Genomic DNA, 18,702 nt, shown 5'->3' with positions numbered 1-18,702 from the left:
CTAAGTGCAAAAAGTATATAAGAATGGGTATAAGAAATATAACAAGAGTACATTTTTGTAAGCCAGAGGAGAATAGGGTATTACAAAAGCTCATGGAAGCTATAATAACTTGATTACAGAGGAGACCAGTGGTTGAAGCCTGAAGATATCAATCATGATCATCATGTGTGTGTGAGGGCCTTGTTTTTAGGCAGGACAGTGAGTAGCAGTGCCACTTAAAGCACAGGGAGATTTGAGAAAACTGTTTGATATTCCTCCCAACCTTAAATGTTTGATTTTTTTTTTTTTTTGCCAGCATATACTTGGAAAGGCCTTCAGGTAAGAGGCAGATTCAAGAGTCAATATCAACAAGGAGATAAAGTGTGGTGCATCCCAGGGCAGAACCATGGAGAGAAAAAGAAAGAAGATGGATTCACAGTTCTATTAATACAGATTTAACCTTTTAAAAATTTTTACTAGTTCTAACCTGCACAATGTAAAATGAGTTCCACACAAATCTTCTTTTAAATACTTTGAGATTCCATTACCATATTGGTTATTTATAAAATAAGAATTATAAAGGACTATGACTCTCACGTTTATAGGTTCAAGTGTAAACCATTATACTTAATAAATTTTGTGCATGAAAGAATCCTCATTTGAATATCTTTGGTTCAGGGTTGTTCAGAGTCCATAACTCAGAGAATATGACATGATTTCCAAGCTTCGGTTTGCTTGTCAAAGCACTCAACCATAGAGAAGAGTGGCTAATGATTTCTTGCCTAAATGTGCAATAAAATTACTAGAGATGTGAAACTCAACAACAAATAAAAACATTTCCTGACAGCAAAATAAATGGCTAACATACTTGAAGATGAAGACATACTTATTCAATTTGCTCTAGATTTAGCTGTGTTGCATTCAGCAGGAAGCTGTCCCAGAGCAATGAAGCTGCAGTGTACACAGATGGGTCTGCTTCTTCTGGGAACAGACATCTGTATCCATCTATGGCAGCAGATCAGCAATTTCTTCTAATCACTTTCTTGAAAATTTCTGAGTTACTTACTTTCCACCTAGAAAAGAGATATGCATTCATATTTACCTTAAATGCTTGGCATTATATTAATTGGATTGCTTTGAATCATAACTATTATTTTATTGATATGATAATATTACTTTAATATTTTTAAGTTCATTTTATCCACATTTTAATCCTGCAAGGTAGTTAGGAAGTTTTATTATATACACTGATATTTTAGGAAATGACCCAGGAAGATTAAATCATTTAGTCAGTGCTATTCAACTTATAAATTGTAAACCAAAAATTAAAAACCTAATCATTTGGTTACAAAATTATGATACAGTATTTTACTATAGATATTACTTGAGGAAAATCAATAAATCTGCACTGAAATATGACCAAAATTAGGTTAATACTGATTAAAATAAATTCATTAAAACATTTTGGTTTAATGAAAAAAAATGGTCCAATATTTTGGCCTCACCAATACCACGGTGATTTACAAATTTTCTTTCCTTTTTTGACTTTGTAGAATTGAACATGTAAGAAAAATTACAGCAGTAAGGATACAGAAGAGAGGGAGAAACCACAACTTATCTTTACTTTGCCCATGAGATAGACTTCCATTAACCAGCTAAAATTACCCTAAAAATGTGATTATGACCTATTTAAATAAACAGAAGAGTCGGGCTACATGGTAAAAAATGAAGAGAATAAAGAATAATTTGCCATTGTGCAATCTTGGAGTTTTAAGAATATGTAATGGAAAGGCAATTTGATTCTAATTGTTACTTAGGATGAGGTGAGGAAGGAAATAATTAATTATACCTTTGGGTAACTTTTATTCCTTTAAAATATCCAATTTACGACTTAAAGACATGATATACTTGCTTTAAATGTCTACATGATTTTGTATATTGTAACATTCATGACTATAATATCTTTCCCTTATTCTATCATTTTGAAGCTCCCAGACCTTTATTCTAATCTCAGTTCATATTTTGAGAACACTTTCCCAATTTATTTTACACCACCAATGCAATCTCCTTCTTGATGTACTTTTAGTGTTCTATATCTATCTCCTAAATGACATTGTGGTTGAATGCCTATTACCATTATTATTATTATTGTCATATACTTTCTACTCCCATTGTGTATCAGCAATGCAATTCTAAGTTCCAGGTAATTTTGGCTCCCTATCCTTCTTGCCTTTGCCAGTTCTGCAGTGAGTAAAATTGTATCACTTTGGGCAAGAAAAGAGAGAAAGAATACATGTTTTACTTCATCATTGAATCATTATTTCAGTTAACCGTAAAGCTCATCTTACCTCTGTATTTTCTCTTTTGCCATTAATAGGTTTCCAGTTATATTCAGATCAAAGCATCATAAAAAATAAACACTTACAATGTTCCAGACACTATTCTTAGAAATTACATTACAGTGTTATTTCATTAATTCACAATGTCTCTATGAATGAGTAATAGTCATTCCCATTACTGCAATGAGGAACTGAGGCCTAGCAAGTTTATACATTTGCCCAAAGACATACAACTAGTTTTTATAATTCTTTTTTTTAATGTTTATTTCTTTTTGACAGAGAGAGAGAGAGAGAGAGAGACAGAGCATGAGTGGGGGAGAGGCAGAGAGAGAGGGAGACACAGAATCCAAAGCTGTGGAGGCTCTGAGCTCTCAGCACAGAGCCTGATGCGGGGCTTGAACTCACAGACCACGAGATCATGACCTGAGCCGAAGTCAGATGCTCAACCTATTGAGCCACCCAGGCACCCCAAAAACATACAACTATTAAGTGGCAGTAAGGATTCCAATTCAGGCAGTTTGGTGAAATATTCCAACGTCTTAAACAATATGACATATTGCTTCCATTAGCTCCCATTTTACCGTGTATTTGTGTCTATGCCTCACTTTCGTTCTTACAGTGCAGGGGATTTTTTTATTAGTGTTTATTGGTCTACACAACTCCACCATTCAGCATTGTGCTTAGAAACATAATCAATCAAAAATATAGTTATGGGTAAAGTGGGACCTGTTCTTTCTGCAAGTAAAAAATTACAAAGCAATGATTACTAGTAGAATACTTCAGTAAAAAAGAAAACTTTTACCTGGAGAAACTAAAGATTTTTTGTTTATTTCTATCCCGCCCCTTCTCCCATGGACTCTGGACTAAACATTCTCTAGCAGTTCATAGTCATAGTTTGAAAAATCTTAGTTTACAGAAAATAACATGTGAATAGCCTGTTGATCAACTAACTACTCACCCCAGCCAAAACATTTAATAATACATTCTTCAATTAAAAAAAGCTTTAGTATGTGATAACTATGTGTTGGATGTCACGTTATGAAGTCTAAATAAAATTCCCTTTAGTACTTCCCTTTACTATTCTATATGGTCACTTGGGAAAACTTGTTAAAGATTGGCCTGAAGCAATATTCAGGTAGTGCTCCTTTATAGAGCTCAGTGTCTCACAAAAATCAGTTATAGCCATGGGATTTTGAATTATTCCTCTATAAATAATATCAGAAACAATAGTTTTAAAAGTTTTGGCTGGTTCAATGGATTTGATTTTTAGCCTTGGAAAGAATAAAAAGAAGGGAGTATAAACATTTGTGAAAAAAGAGAAACCAGTTGAATATTCAAATACAGGTTTTGCTATAAATGCAATGAATTCTAGTTCTAAAATTTAGTTGCTGATTTCGTTGATGATTCATCTTTTTGCTGAAGGCTTAAAACTATTTTTACTGACTGTGAGAGCACTATGAATTGAAGGCTTAAACTGTTATTAGCATAAATGTTTTCTTTTCCCCACTGAACTCTTATCACAGGAAATGTAATTCTTTTTACCTGAGGCATTACTTAGTAATTAAAGAAAAGTGGTTTCCTAATGCTAATTTCTGTAATAAAAAGGAAATGTATGAACACATTAAATTGGGAATTGTAGTGATAATAAAAGGTACATTTCACATGTCTCACCTAGAATTATGGTTTTCTTGCTTTCTAAAATAGAATACTAAAAAGGTGTTATGGTGTTTTCATTTTATTTTCCATGAACATAAAATTCCATGAAAAGACTAACTATGCAATTTGCTTGCCTTTATTTTTAAAATTTTTGTGAGTTTCTTTTATTTTTTCTTTAGAACTTTGTAGATTTCCACAGATATATTTCATACATATTTTGTTAGATTTTTGCCTAAGTATTTCATTTTTTAAATTTTTAAAATTGTTTTAAATTTTTAATTTTTTCTTCTTTCCTTTATTTTCATTTTTTATTTTTTTAATTTAACTTATAGCAAGAATTGCGATCAAACTCCACTCATTGGGCCAGAGCCCCTTGTGGTGTTAGCAAAAGACTGGCCCCTCATGTAGCATAGTACTTACACTTGGGAGTTCATAGTCAGCCCGTGGCCCCACTCGAAGCTCTAACAACGTGCAGATTTAATTTTTTTGTGGCAATATGAGTGGTGTTGTGTTTTTAATTTCAATGTCAACTTACTTATTGATAACATATAAGAAATTAATTAACTTTATTCACATAGACTTTGTATCCTGCAATCTTGTTCTTATTGCATATTTGTTCCAGGGTATTTTTGTTGTTTGATATTGTCTACACAGTTATCATCTGTGGACAAAGACAGTTATATTTCTTTCTCTAAATCTGTGTAAGTTTTATTCCTTTTCTTGTCTCATAGCATTAACTAGGACATCTAGTATGATATTAAAAAAAAGAGTAGTGCATGAACACCTTTGAGTTTTTCCTTATATTCAATAGACTAGCTTCCAGTTTCTCAAATTAAATACGTTAGCTATACAATCTTTTTGGTAGACGTTTTTAACAAATTGAGGAAGTGGCAGCTGCCCTGCTGAGTTCTCTATTGTTAGTTTTATTATATATGCACATTGGATTTTGTTAAATGCTTTTCTGCATATATTTATGTGATCATATTATTTTTTTCATAATAATAAAAATAAAACAGCATTAATACTTTCATCAATAATAGCAAAGTTTATTAAATAGTTAATATGTTTTGAAACTGGGTTAATTGTCTTCTATGGCCCATTTTACTTAATTATATTATTAAACCAGTGTTTCAGATATTATTATCATCCACTTTTTGGAGATGGTGAAATCTAAGTCCATAGATGTTAAGTATCTTGCTCAATAGTCATAAAGCAGGTATGTGGTGCAATTCTTTATGAATTTAGAGATTCTAGTTTTAGAGGAAACCTAATCACTATACAGTTCAAATTTGCATATTTTTGAACACTCATTCACAAGTATTTTTTTAATGTTTTATTTACTCTATATTTATTGATATAATAGAAATCAGGGGGCAATTAGGTTATTTGCATTATCAATTTTTTAAAAGGCCATGGCATCTTCAACTCAACAAGCTCAAGTGAGTGAAAGGAGAAGGTGTTTTAGGGGCAGCAAATCTACTTTATCTGATGACATGTATCAAAGTCACATCACCACCACCACCACTGTCACCATCATCATTGCCGCTACAACCACTACCACTCTGTAAGCCTGAAATCTCCTTGAAAATTAAGCTTAGGAAACAAATAGAAAATATTGCTTTGGGGAGAAAATAAAGTGGTGATTCTCAAATTTCAAATGAGAGTTTAATTTTTGTCTTTATTGCCACTTGATTCTGAGAGACATTTTTGAAATTTATATTCATTCTTTTGGAGTATTAGGAGAAACAAGACTATGGATGAAATATTTTAGAAGAGAAAGACAAATTCTTTCTTGTCATGGCTCAACATATTGGAAACCATCAATTTTGGAAAGACAACTTCATTAAGACAATTCTATATAGATGGGAAAGTCTACAGAGGTAACAATAATCTATTGTCTCAGTAGTAACACGAACATTGTGATTAACTGTTATTTTCATAATTAAAAATTACATATTAATTTTATTCTTTAATTCATGCTTTCCATACATAGTAAATAGACATAAATAGATACATAGTATCATTCAGTGATTTGTAATTGGATTGTAGCTCCATTCCCACCGTCCAATGCTATTTCCAGTATATCATCTTTCTTGCTATATGGTTTCAGGTTGCTGATCTTGGAATAAATGCTGTTGCTTCAGGCACAGATGGCCATGTGTGACACGGCTCTGCAGAAAACCTTTTCCATACCTGACAAAGGTGTAGAGCTTTGGTGATACTAGTGGAGTGTAATGACATGTACTGAATCTGTGTTATCATGGAGAGTACTGGCAACAAAGGACATGGTGTAGCTATGAGATGAGGAGATAGATGGAATTATAGAAGAGTACTTGTTCCGTAGATTCCAGAATGACTAAGCTCAGTGATGTTTTGTAGCATACAGGTGGAAACTAAAGGCCTTCTAATTAGTCATTGATATGAAGAGCAGTGATATTTGGGTCACTCGGTATTTTTCTACAATTAACTTAACAATTATGATAATTTGGAAAATATTATAAACAGATACTGAAAATAGAGCAGATAATAGATATTTTTTAAACATTAAGGGTCTCATTCTCCCATGTTTCACTGAAAAATAATAGTTATAATAACATCATCAACAACTACAAAATTAAAAGCACCATGTTTTTCAGTAGAGGTTTATTTATAGAAGCATGTGAAGTATTCCAAGACATAGGAGTCACAGATCTGAAAATCTTTACTATTTGATTGGGAATATACAAAAACAAAATACCACAATGCTTTTATTGTAAAATATTTGTATTGGTGCAAAGTTCTTTGGGTTGCTGAGTTGTCAGCAGATTAGCTGCAGAGACGGTGATTAGGTCAAAACTTTATTAAAAAAGAAAAGTATCATCACTTATTTTGGAAAATTTCCTCTGTCAAACTATTTAGATGAAGTCATGTTGTAAAGATAATGCTTCACTTCAAAGAATGTTGGAGCCTGAGGGGTTTTACAGGACACGTTTAAGGCATGTATATTTGTCATCATCACACACTATAATGTGCAACATAGTTTTCCTTTAAGAAGAATTAATGAAAACATATTTTGACATTATGATTGTGGACATCTGTGTTTGTTTACATTCATTTCAGCTTAATGCAGAAAATGTCAAAGAAAGAATGTAGAGTGAAAATTGTGTATCTTTCAGTTTTACTTTCATTGCTTAGTACAAAGGGATAAAAATGCATGGGCTTCTTGTGTGGTAAGAGTTTTGCTAATGGATGCATAAAGCAAACAAAGCTGAAAGGAAATGTTTTATTGCTCCATTCTGGACCATGTGGATTTTTGTTGCTCTTGTTTTTATTGTTTTTGTTGTTGTTGTTGTTATTGTTTAAAGACTACTTAATCTGAAATGTCTGGAACTTTACAAAAATTTGGATTTGTACCAATACAAAACTTTTCTCTTAAAACATTATAATGTTGCTTATTCTCTTGCCAAGCAAAAGAAGTTACACATGTTTGGATACCTCTGAAAAAGCCAGAAAACTGAAAATGAGGGGGAAACTTATTTTGCTCAAAGTACTATAATATTTTCCCTTTATAATATAACAAAAGAATTTAAATACATATATATTGATGATAAGCATAACCACACATTATCTAATTCTATTCAAATTAAAAGCTAATGCTGTTTTAAAGTATAGTATTGGAGTATGTCCTTTTATTGTTAGTATAGATGGATCTCAGGATTCCCACTATGTTTTAATCAGATACAATAGTCAAATAATTATTTTCTTTTTATTTTCAAATATATGCTTCTGAAATCAGATTGCCTTTTTAATTGACATGTTTTTTTCTAGAAAATCCAAAACCAAAATATAGAACATAACATGTAGTTTACATTAATTATACTTTAATCTGTAAGGTGCAACCAAACCGTTTTTCAGGGGCACTTGGTTGTCTCAGTCGGCTGAGCATCCAACTTCAGCTCAGTTCATGATCTCATGGTTCGTGAGTTCAAGCCCCGCATTAGGGGTCTGTGCTGACAGCTCAGAGCCTGGAGCCTGCTTCAAATTCTGTCTCCCTCTCTTTCTGGTCCCGCTTCCCCACTTATACTCTGTCTCTCTCAAAAATAAATAAACATTAAAAAAATTAAAAAAAAACCGGTTTTCAAATGTGTATTATTAATTTGCAAATCTTTCTTTGTCATAGATTTTGATGGTGTAAAATTTCATAGATTTAAAGAATGATTAATGCAAAAATGCAGAGAAGGTAATTTTTGAACTCCTATATTGATATTTTATTAAGTCTTCAAGATGGCTATGTTAACATTTCATGAAATTGGATTTAATATAAACACTTCTCTATTTTAGAAATAATTGATTGATGTTCTCCTGTGCAAAATAAGATATAAGCTCTCTTACACCACACCCACGCATGTATTTTCCCTCTATTTAACCTACCATTACTGTTTGCCACAGAAATAAATCAATGCTTGATGTTTATATTTCTGTGTCTATCTATAAACATATGGTTAACAGCTGAGAAATGTTGATTAGTGCTAAGAGCAGACAGCAGTATCAGCCTCACCGGGCAGGTTTTCAGTCGGGGTAGCTCCCTAAAATTTGAATCAGAGTCTATACTTTATCAAGATTTTCCTGGTGCACTTTTGAAGATTTTGACTCAGTAAATCTTTCCTGAGACTTGAGATACTGGATATCTAAAAATGTCTCAAATGATGCCAGTGCCACTAGCCCTGCAACCACCCTTTGTAGCAAGAATGTCAGGAACCATGGTTACATTTCTTTCATTTGTTGTATTACAAAAGAAATAACATTTGTATTTCCTACAGTTACCTTTATCTCTTTTTTATTTCTTTTTTTTAATAAATAGCCATCATTTATTTAGCTTTTTGTCTTCTGACAGAACTCAGCATTTCATATATAGTCAAACACACCGTATACTAGATTTTTTTTTCTTCAGTCTAGGGAAAGGACACCTGCAGTTTCACAACCATGCTCCTGCTCTGATTTAGAATAACTGATCTCGACTTTAGAGGCTGTAGTCCTGGGTCACTCTTTATTAACAGGAGGTCCTCAACTATAGATTTGTGGGACCCAGGGTGAGATAAATGTACAGAGCCTCTGTGTTTTAATACCTTTTTGAGGAGTTTTACATTCACAGCAAAACTGATCAGAAAGTACAGAGATTTCCCAGATAACTACTGCTCCCATTATACAGCGTCTCCTCTAGAATGGTACATCCCCCACCAGAATAGTAGATTTGTTACAATTAATAAGCCTATGTTGATGCATTATTATCACCTACAGTCCATAATTTACAATAGGAATCATTCTGGGTGTTGTATATTCTATGGGTTTGGACTTATGTAAAACGCCATATATCTATCACGATAGTAACATAAAGAGCTGTTTCATTGCCTTAAGAATCCTCTGTGTTCCATGAATTCATCCATTTCCCCATACTCCAATCTCCGGAAACCAATGATCTTTTTACTCTCTCCATAATTTTGCCTTTTCCAGAATGTCATATAGTTGGAATCTTACAAAAGTTCAAAAGTAAAATTATTCTGGTTCTAATAGAGAAATATCCTTCTTTCATTATAATTATTAAGATTATATGAATATTATTTTTCTATGCTTATTATAATGCTCAAATATAGGTAAGTGTTATTAATAGAACAATCTGAAATGATCTTTTCAACCATTTTACTATATTTTTAAAGTTTTTTTTTTAGGTTCATTTATTTGAGAGAGAAAGAGAGAGACAGCATGAGTGTGCACACGAGAGAGTAGTAGGGGTAGAGAGAGAAAGGGAGAGAGAGAATGCCAAGCAGGCTGTGTGCTGTCATAGCCCAACACGGGCCTCGATGTAACGAACCATGAAATCATGACCTGAGCCAAAATCAAGAGTTGGATGCTTAACTGACTGAGCCACCCAGGCGCCCTGTCAACCACTTTACTATATTAACTCCACAGGATTAGTAAGGAAATATTTAAAATTCTTGCCTAATCAAGACAGACACTGACCCTAAACAAGCTGTAAGTAGATCGAGTACATATGAGCTGAACATCAACGAAGGGTCCTACATTTACAAAATGAGGCAGCATAGTGAATTAGGAGTAAATTAATAGAGAAAGACCAAGAGTCATCTTGGAACATTGAAATACGTTCATTAGTAAAAAGTCAAGGGGACTGAAATAAAAGACTCAGATGTACAATCTTGGAAACCCATATATTATAAGTTTACATGAGCGTAGTCCATAATTCTTCCAGACCCCATACCCTAACCATGAAAATAATTTTATGCACCAGTGGCACTCAAATTAATTTTCTGATAAATGAAATAATTGTTAATACATTTTTAAATAAAAATAAAACAATCAAATACAACTAAATTTATAATAAAATAAGTATTATATTTCCTTTTCGATTTTTGTCCTTTTGGGAAAAAGTTTACATCTATATTACATAAACAAAAAATGCATTATTTTGCTCATTTTAGTTCTTTAAGCACTTTTTTACATAAAATGAATGGCAAGTTTCCAAATGGCTGAAATTTTCTATTTAATTCTGCTATGACCTAATGAATTAAACAAAAAGTGCCATCAGAGTCTATTAAACATGATAATATATTATTGTCTTTTGGCTCTACTTTGTTTCTCAGTGTATATTTCTATCTGCTTCATAGTTAAAGCATATGTAAATGATATAATGGCACATAAAATTATCATATCAAATATATTCCTATTATTATTTAATGCAAGTGATTCTTCAGTTTAATCTTTTTAAGGTTTTGTGTAAGAAAGAAATGTGTTTAACTGTTTAAATAAAGGAATGTTTGTTGATACAATGTACTTTTTCTAGAGAAGTAAGAGCAGTTGCTTTGTTGTTTAGTAGCTATTTCAAGGCTTGGCATGAATAAACATATTTGAGATTTAATGTTTATTCTTGCAATGGCTTTTATTAACTGAAATAGTAAGAGTAACTTAAAAAAATATGTGCTGAGGTTCTGTGTATCATAGGACTTCTGTGTATTCATCTTACCTTAATTCTTGGCTAATGGAAATGAATATATTTCCATCTCATAGCAGCAGTCTTAAAACCACTAATTCTTCTGCTAGAGATCATTCTATAGCTCCCCCTCTACATATTGCACTGGATGGATAATTTCTGACAAAATCACATCATCACTGATAACTGCAATTAATGACATAGTTATGAAATGTTGGCCAGCTAGATTTTAATGACATATAATAAGCGAAATTTTTGAAATTTTGATGTGTAGAAAAATAATTTAGAAATAAATATTTGGTCATAGGCACATACAGAAATATTCTATACTAAATTTCAGTCTGTTTAGCAACCATGTCAAATATATTGCAGTGATAGGTCGTATGGCTGATAGTGGAAAGAATCCAATTTAATTTTGAAATATGTTCACAAAAAATATATAAATTCACCACACTAATTTCCAAACCGTAAGTGGAAAATATATAATCAAAGTCAAACTGCCAACCAAAACCTGGAGCAAATGACACAATAAAATTTAATAAGTCCTTAAAATCAGTGCAAACCTTAAGTATAATTAGCTACCACCATTACTTTTATTTTTGGCTCTGCGGCAAATTCCTGAGAATGGCTCCTCTTTTCCTTAAAAAATATGAACTGAAACACCTTCTCAGTAACCTTCTAATGCCAGTGGATTAACAAAAGAAGGAGTTACAGAATGTTCACATGCTAGTGCAGCATAAATAAAGGCTTGAAATGCATGTTACACCCTTGAATCTTGGAGGCAGGGGTGACTATTGCACATGTAATTATGGTGATGGCTTCTTGATGTTCCATTTGCCAGCATCCATTCATATAAACTGTGGCTGGCTACCTTGCTGCCTTCTCTATACCATTTAAAGTTTTTTCTGTTTGTTTTTTTTTTAATGTTATTTTTTAGAGACAGAGAGAGAGAGAGAGACAGAGAGAGAGAGGGAGCGGGAGGGGCAGAGAGAGATGGAGATACAGAATTTGAAGCAGGCTCCAGGCTCTGAGCTGTCAGCACAGAGCCCGATGTGGGACTCGAACCCATGAACCAAGAGATCGTGCCCTGAGCCAAAGTCAGACGCTTAACCGACTGAGCCACCCAGGCACCAGCCATCTAATGCTGTATCATTAATTAAGTGATATATGTATATATCCCCCTCTATATCATATCATACTTCCTAATGCAGCTTCATGTGAGAAATCGTTTTAAATTTTTTAACAACTTTGTTGTAAGGAAATTTTTTTCCATGTAGGAAAATATTTTGTTCACTCTGTAAGAAATAATAAATAGTTATATTCTAATCTTTTATTTTTCCTTCCATAAGCAGAGTATATTTTACCCTGATATTTGTTATTTATTGTTATTTGCATGCTATTATTTTTGGTCTCAAATTGAGCAAAGCAAGAAAAAATAAAACAACTAAATAAATATAGATACTATTATGTTGAATATCATCAACTGAGTTTGTTGGGTAATTCACTTTGGTTAATTCTCCACTTACCCCATTCTTTGAATCTACAATAAGAAACATTGCAAACTTAATGATATTTCATTTTCTCAACTTAAAACTGGAGTAATAATAGTTAATTAATATTATTCATATGTATTATTAATAATAAAATTAATAAAAAGATAGTATGTAATCCATAGGACAAAAGGAGCACTTGGCACATCAATTATCCTTAGAAATCCCAAGGCATATTAAGAAGTTGAAAAGTATAGACTTCCCTTAATAATTCTTGGAAGAATTGGTTTCTTGGTATGTTTTAATCAATGATTTAAGAAGTTACAGGTAATTGTGTTACTGAAATAAATTTATAGCACATACAGACACTCCTGAATGTGCAATGAATTTGAATTCAAACCCATTATGTTTTTAATCAAGCTGTGGTGATAAGACTCCTAACACGTATTTCTTATGACTCTTTGCTATGGAATATTAAAATCTCTATTTCACATAGTGTTATCTATATGTTCAATTTATGGTACTAGAGAAAACTTACAAAAGCAGCTTCTCAGGGTGTTTTTAGGCAAATAAACTGTAGGCACCAAATACTATAGATTTTAGCATTAGGGAATCTCTGTTGCAGAATAAACTAAAGAAGAAAGTGGAGAATGTCTCTTAGGATAGGGCGCCAAGTTCACAAGTGGAAAATATTGCATAACTCAAATATATAGCAAAGTAAAGAATCAAAAAGGAGCTTAATTAATGAGATAAAAATAATAAGGTAGGTATTCAAAATGCTCTATGTACAGAAATTAGGGATAGCTAGTTACAAGCAATAAGATGAATAAAGAAAGGCCATTTTTTAAAAAGGTGAATGAGATTAAAAAAAAAGATATTTTAATATAGTAAAAACCCTTACTCAATTAAATATTATTATTTTTTAGGTATAAACTCTACTCTCTACTCATCTAAGGGTAAGAACTTTGGGAAATTACAACTATTATAATAGGAGTAGTAGTAGTAATAATTATTTAATTTCCAATAATGAAACTTAATACTACGTATAAGATCAAACACAATATAATAATCCTTATCTAAGAAGGAAATAACATGGTGAAAATATGAAATCTATCCTGATTCTGATGTTTGCTATTTTTTACTTTTAACTTGAGGAATTATGTTGCCAATATAGTCCGATCATCAAGAGTTACAGATGCAGGCTAAATGTGTGTTACTCCTTTTAGTGACAATATGAGATTTCCTGAAAGCTGTTCTAATAATTAGTTAATTATTATTCATGACCGTGATAATGGAGATGGAGCTTAATTCTAAAGATAACTAGGTCTTCATGTATGCTGATTCTATAAAGCAGGTTATTTCCACTTAATATTAATGTGTGTGCCATTTCTCAAATCTAGTTTGAGAAACTATTCTAGTTTTCTACATTGGAATCATTTAAAAATACCTCTAAAATTTACATTATAAATATTATTAAATGTCATTAAAATTTTAATTTTAGCCTGAAAAGTGTTTCATCTTTTGCATAAATATTGTGCACCATTTATTTAGCTCTTGTATCTCAGCTCTGAATCTGCTGTTTTGTACTCTGTTTTGTGATGCAGAACCTAAAGCTGCCAAAATGTATTTCTGTTTTGCCAGCAACCACCCAACCGAGCACTGCCAACAGAGACGACTAAAGGAAGACTACAAGGCTAGAGGAGGAAGAAGGGACTTCCACCTTCTTGGGTCCTTATTGTTATTTTCTGCTCTAGCTATTATTCCTGCATTACAAAATACTCCCGAAAATACAGTGGCAAAGAACTGCCTTTTTTTAAAGACAAAGAATTAGTAGGTCAGGGACTTTATGGACTCATTGTGGGGGTCCCCTGTGAAACTGCAGTCAACTTTTGGCTAAGGTTGTAGTCATGTGATCATCCCACGGCAGTACTGGGCCATCATCCAGGATGGCTCATTTCTATTGCTATCAGTTGATGCTGGCTCTCAGCTGAAAGTTCAATTGGACCACATACTACAATGAATGCAAGTGGCCTCTTCACCAACCCAATCTTAGGGCAATCTGTTACATGGCAGATGACTTTCTCCACAAGTGTTCTAAGAGAAGCAGGGGGAAGTAAGATTTTCAGACCTAGCATCAGAAATTACACAGCATCACTTCTGATACATTCTCTTGATTACTGGTCTGGTAATGATTAAGAGGAAGAGGATACAGACCCCACCTTTTTTTAAAAGAGGAACATCTAAGAAGTCTGGGTGGCAGGACCTAGAACCCCTTCTCTAAGCACAGACAAGGCATTTCACAGATCTGAGTTTCAGGCCCTTCTTCCAAGTTCAATGTTTTAGTAATCCCCCCTTCCCATATTTGATTCCCTCAAGCCTAAGAAATGGCTTAATTATATTTATTTACTTTTACAGTAACCTAACTCAAAAATTAATATCAAATTAATAACTGTTAATACTAAATATCTTAAGTTAAAATAACTGTTGTGGTTTTTGCCTCCTCATTGAACACAACACTACACATGAAAATATTTGGAAACAAATGGAAACCAACTTAGGTAATAATTTTAAAAATAATGAAATATTTCAAACTGATCCTGAAGAATTAAGTCATATCTGGGTATATTGGTATTTTATTTTTTGATTTTTTTAATGTTTATTTGTTTATCTTGAGAGACAGAGAAAGATAAAGAAAGACAGAGAGAGTAGAGAGGGAAAGGGAGAGGGAGGGAGAGAATCCCAAGCAGGCTCCACACCGTTGGCACAGAGCCAGACGTAGGGCTCAATCTCAAGAACAGTGAGATCATGACCTGAGCTGAAATTAAGAGTCAGAGACTTAACTGACTGAGCCACCCAAACACCCTAGATATTTTAAAAAATTATTTTATATGAATTACAGAATTTTATCAAGGACTAAATATTGAGTTGTTTTTATATCTTCAAGTTCCATTAGGATATCCTGGTTCTAAAAGTAATTCTTTTTAAAGTTTAATGTAGAATACTACTTTAGCTAAAATATGGAAGTATGTAGTAATTACAAATCACTTAAATACTTAATTGTAAGAATTTTTTATAAGAATTTATCCACGTGAAAGTTTTCACTGTGATTACATCAGATTTTATCATATTGTTGGATGAAGAATATTTGCTATATGTTATACATATACATGTGTACACATACATAATTTATATATGCACATATAATGATGATTATTTCAATATGCACATTAACGCATACATTAAGTACACTGCTGTCTTTATAGGATTTATCCTTAAATATGGTATTGATTTATTTCCCTCAAATTGTGTTTAAATGTATAATTCTAGTCGTTTACTTGTTTGCTGAAATTAGGTTTTACCATTCCTTGAAATATGCCAATCCATAATAGATACCAAATGCATCATGATCAGTAAAATTCCTTCTAGTTTTGATACTTTTATGTTTATTTGTTTTTTTAATCCTTTCTTCCTCCAGAGTTTAACATTCTTAGTAAACATTTGTACTTAAGTACATAGACCTCTATTCTTTTTAAAAAAAAATTTTTTTTAATGTTTATTTATTTTTGAGAGAGACAGAGACAGAATGTGAATGGGTTACACAGAAGCAGAAGCAGGCTCCAGACTCTTGAGCTGTCAGCACAGAGCCTGACGCGGGGCTGGAACTCACGAGCCGTGAGATCATGACCTGAGCCGAAGTCAGACGCTCAACCGACTGAGCCACCCAGGGGCCCCCATAGACCTCTATTCTTAACCACATCTTACGGAGTTTCTAAATTCCCTCATTATTAGCATGAAAATATCACACTTTCTTTATCAAAAATTAGAAAATTGTATGGTGGACTTGTTTGTGTTTCTCTATTCCAGTGAGATAATGGATTGAAATGTTATGAAACAGAAAAAAAAATATTAGTACACCCTCACAATTAAGAGCAAAATTCAATAAATAAGAGCTAAAATATTTGGGTTAGAAAGTTGTTTTGTTCATCTTTCTAACTCGGTAATAAGTTACTTAACCTCTTTGTCCTTCAGTTTGCTCAACTTTAAAGGGTACCTAATTCCTATAGTTACTATGAAGATTAAATATGTTAAAAGATTAAATATGTTAAAAAATTTAAAGCACTTAGAAATGTTTGGCACATTGTAAGGGCTATAAAAGTGTTAGCTATTATTCCATCAACTACAAAGAAAGATTTACTTCTGAGGAGGAGTATCCCTTACTTAAATTGTTTATGATGTAATCACTAAAGTTATTTAAGACCGTACTGCATTTTCACAAAAGCAATTCTAAGCAGGTTTTGAGAATAAGGAAGACGATGTTGTAAAGAAATTTAATTCTGAAACCTTCCTAAGGGAAAAAAATCATTCAGAAATCTGAACCAATTAGATGTGCATTACAAAAGTACAAAAAGTGATGCAGTTTTTTGTACTCAACCAAATATCAAAAATATGAAATATCTTAAAAATACACTACAGTTATCATGGTGAATATAATGTAGTGTATGGAATTGCCAAATCATTGTGCTGTATACCTGAAACTAATGTAACATTGTAAGTCAACTATGCTTCAATATTAATTAAATTAATAAATTAAATGTAAAAGAGTTTAATAAACAAATATTTACATTAAGTATATTCCATTATAATAATCTATTGGTATCAGCATTTGGGAGAAAGGGCTAACATTAGAAGGAGATAAAAATAATTTAATATTTAAGATCTGCATTAACCAATTATTTAAAATTGTACAAATATTTCATATCTCTAATAATAATCACTTAATTATAAAGTGGAAATAGTATATTCTGTGAAAAGATTTTAATAACAAAATTAGTCACAGTCAAAGGTCTCATGCAGAAATGTTTTAAGAAGTGTCTATGCTGTTTAACTAAAAAAGATAGAGAAAAATATCTATCAATGAGGAAATGTGTCACCTACTTACAGACTGGTCATTAGTTAACACCAACCTATCAAAATAGCCAATAGCTTACTAGGAAGAAAAATGAAAGACTACTTTCTCATTGGAGTGAAAATGTAAATTCCATTATAGCAAATCTGTTGTGACAATATGGTGCTATTGTTCTTAACAAATGCAAAGGTGAAAAAAGCTTAATGTGAATAATCAAGGAAGAAATGAATTGATTAAAATTGTATTGTGCTTGTATTGAAATGTCAATTTACACAGTTAACTACAGTGAATAGTCTCCCTTCTGATATTTTCTGAACCTAACAACAACTAGGATTCAAGTTGGTGAGTTTAACAATCAGATTAAAGCATTTTAGTCTTCACACTAATAAATTAAGTATTCAGATAACTTCTGTATACATGATGGATAATCTATTATTCCTGAGGCAAATATTGCTTTAAATGAACACATGGCAAAAGGAAGTTTAACAACAAATGATAATATATAAGGTAAAGTCCAAGGATAAATTAAATAAATAATAAATGACTTTTCAGACAATAAAAAGAAAAGCATATATATTCTGTTTAAATTACATAACTCATTACATTTAAGTTGTTTAAAAAATAATTTAAAAAACGTGCTATTCCAGAGAATTTAGAATGCAGTTGAAATCTAGAAACTCAGAGACCAGTTTTATATTAAGTAAGATATCTTCCTAATTTTGTATTACTTTGGTAGTATAAGATGTGAACAAATTTCAATTACATAATGACAAAACTGAAAAAAATGTTGATATTTACATAGTTTTCTATAAGGTGTTATAGAATACACCTTTAGTGTATTAATACACTTAGTCAATACATTTAGTCTCAGAGGGCTTAAATTTCCTTCACAAAGTTAAAAACTAAATGGGAGAATATATACTCAAATAGTTGTATCCTATGTCTGGATTCCCATTTAGTGCTATTTCTAAAACATAATCCAGTCCCTGAAGTACCCAGTTACAGTAGTCAAAAAAGATAATATCACACAAATATCAAAGATTGTGATAAATCAAATAACAGTAGAAATTTATTTAAAAACACATTTTTATAAAGTCCATTTTGAGCTATACATTTGTTACTATTTCATGAAATTTCACATTCTAGTTTAAATTCTAAAACTGGGGGTGCCTGTATGGCTCAGTTGGTTAAGTGGCCAACTACAGCTCAGGTCATGATCTCCTGGTTTGTGGGTTAGAGCCCCATGTGTCAGCTGTGCTGACAGTTCAGAGCCTAGGGCCTGCTTTGGATTCTGTTTATCCCTCTCTCTCTGCCCCTCCCCTGCTTGTGCTATCTCTCTCTCTCTCCCAA

At 32.2% G+C, this 18,702-nt stretch overlaps 1 long non-coding RNA gene and 1 other non-coding gene across 2 annotated transcripts in view; both read right to left on the bottom strand.

Annotated features, from left to right (window-relative positions):
• Window positions 1–875: 875 nt before the first annotated feature.
• LOC113600809 (uncharacterized) overlaps window positions 876–18,702 on the bottom strand; it is a 224,261-nt gene continuing 206,434 nt past the window's right edge. Inside the window, exon 4 of the long non-coding RNA XR_003421902.2 lies at window positions 876–1,052. This is a non-coding gene — a long non-coding RNA (uncharacterized LOC113600809). The remainder of the gene's footprint in view (window positions 1,053–18,702) is intronic.
• LOC113601161 (small nucleolar RNA SNORA62/SNORA6 family) lies at window positions 4,299–4,450 on the bottom strand. The gene has a single exon (XR_003422328.1). It is a non-coding gene; the product is annotated as a small nucleolar RNA SNORA62/SNORA6 family (small nucleolar RNA).

Source organism: Acinonyx jubatus, chromosome A1 (assembly GCF_027475565.1).
Source record: "Acinonyx jubatus isolate Ajub_Pintada_27869175 chromosome A1, VMU_Ajub_asm_v1.0, whole genome shotgun sequence".
Lineage (NCBI taxonomy): Eukaryota > Metazoa > Chordata > Mammalia > Carnivora > Felidae > Acinonyx > Acinonyx jubatus.
This window is presented reverse-complemented; position numbering and strand designations above follow the sequence as displayed.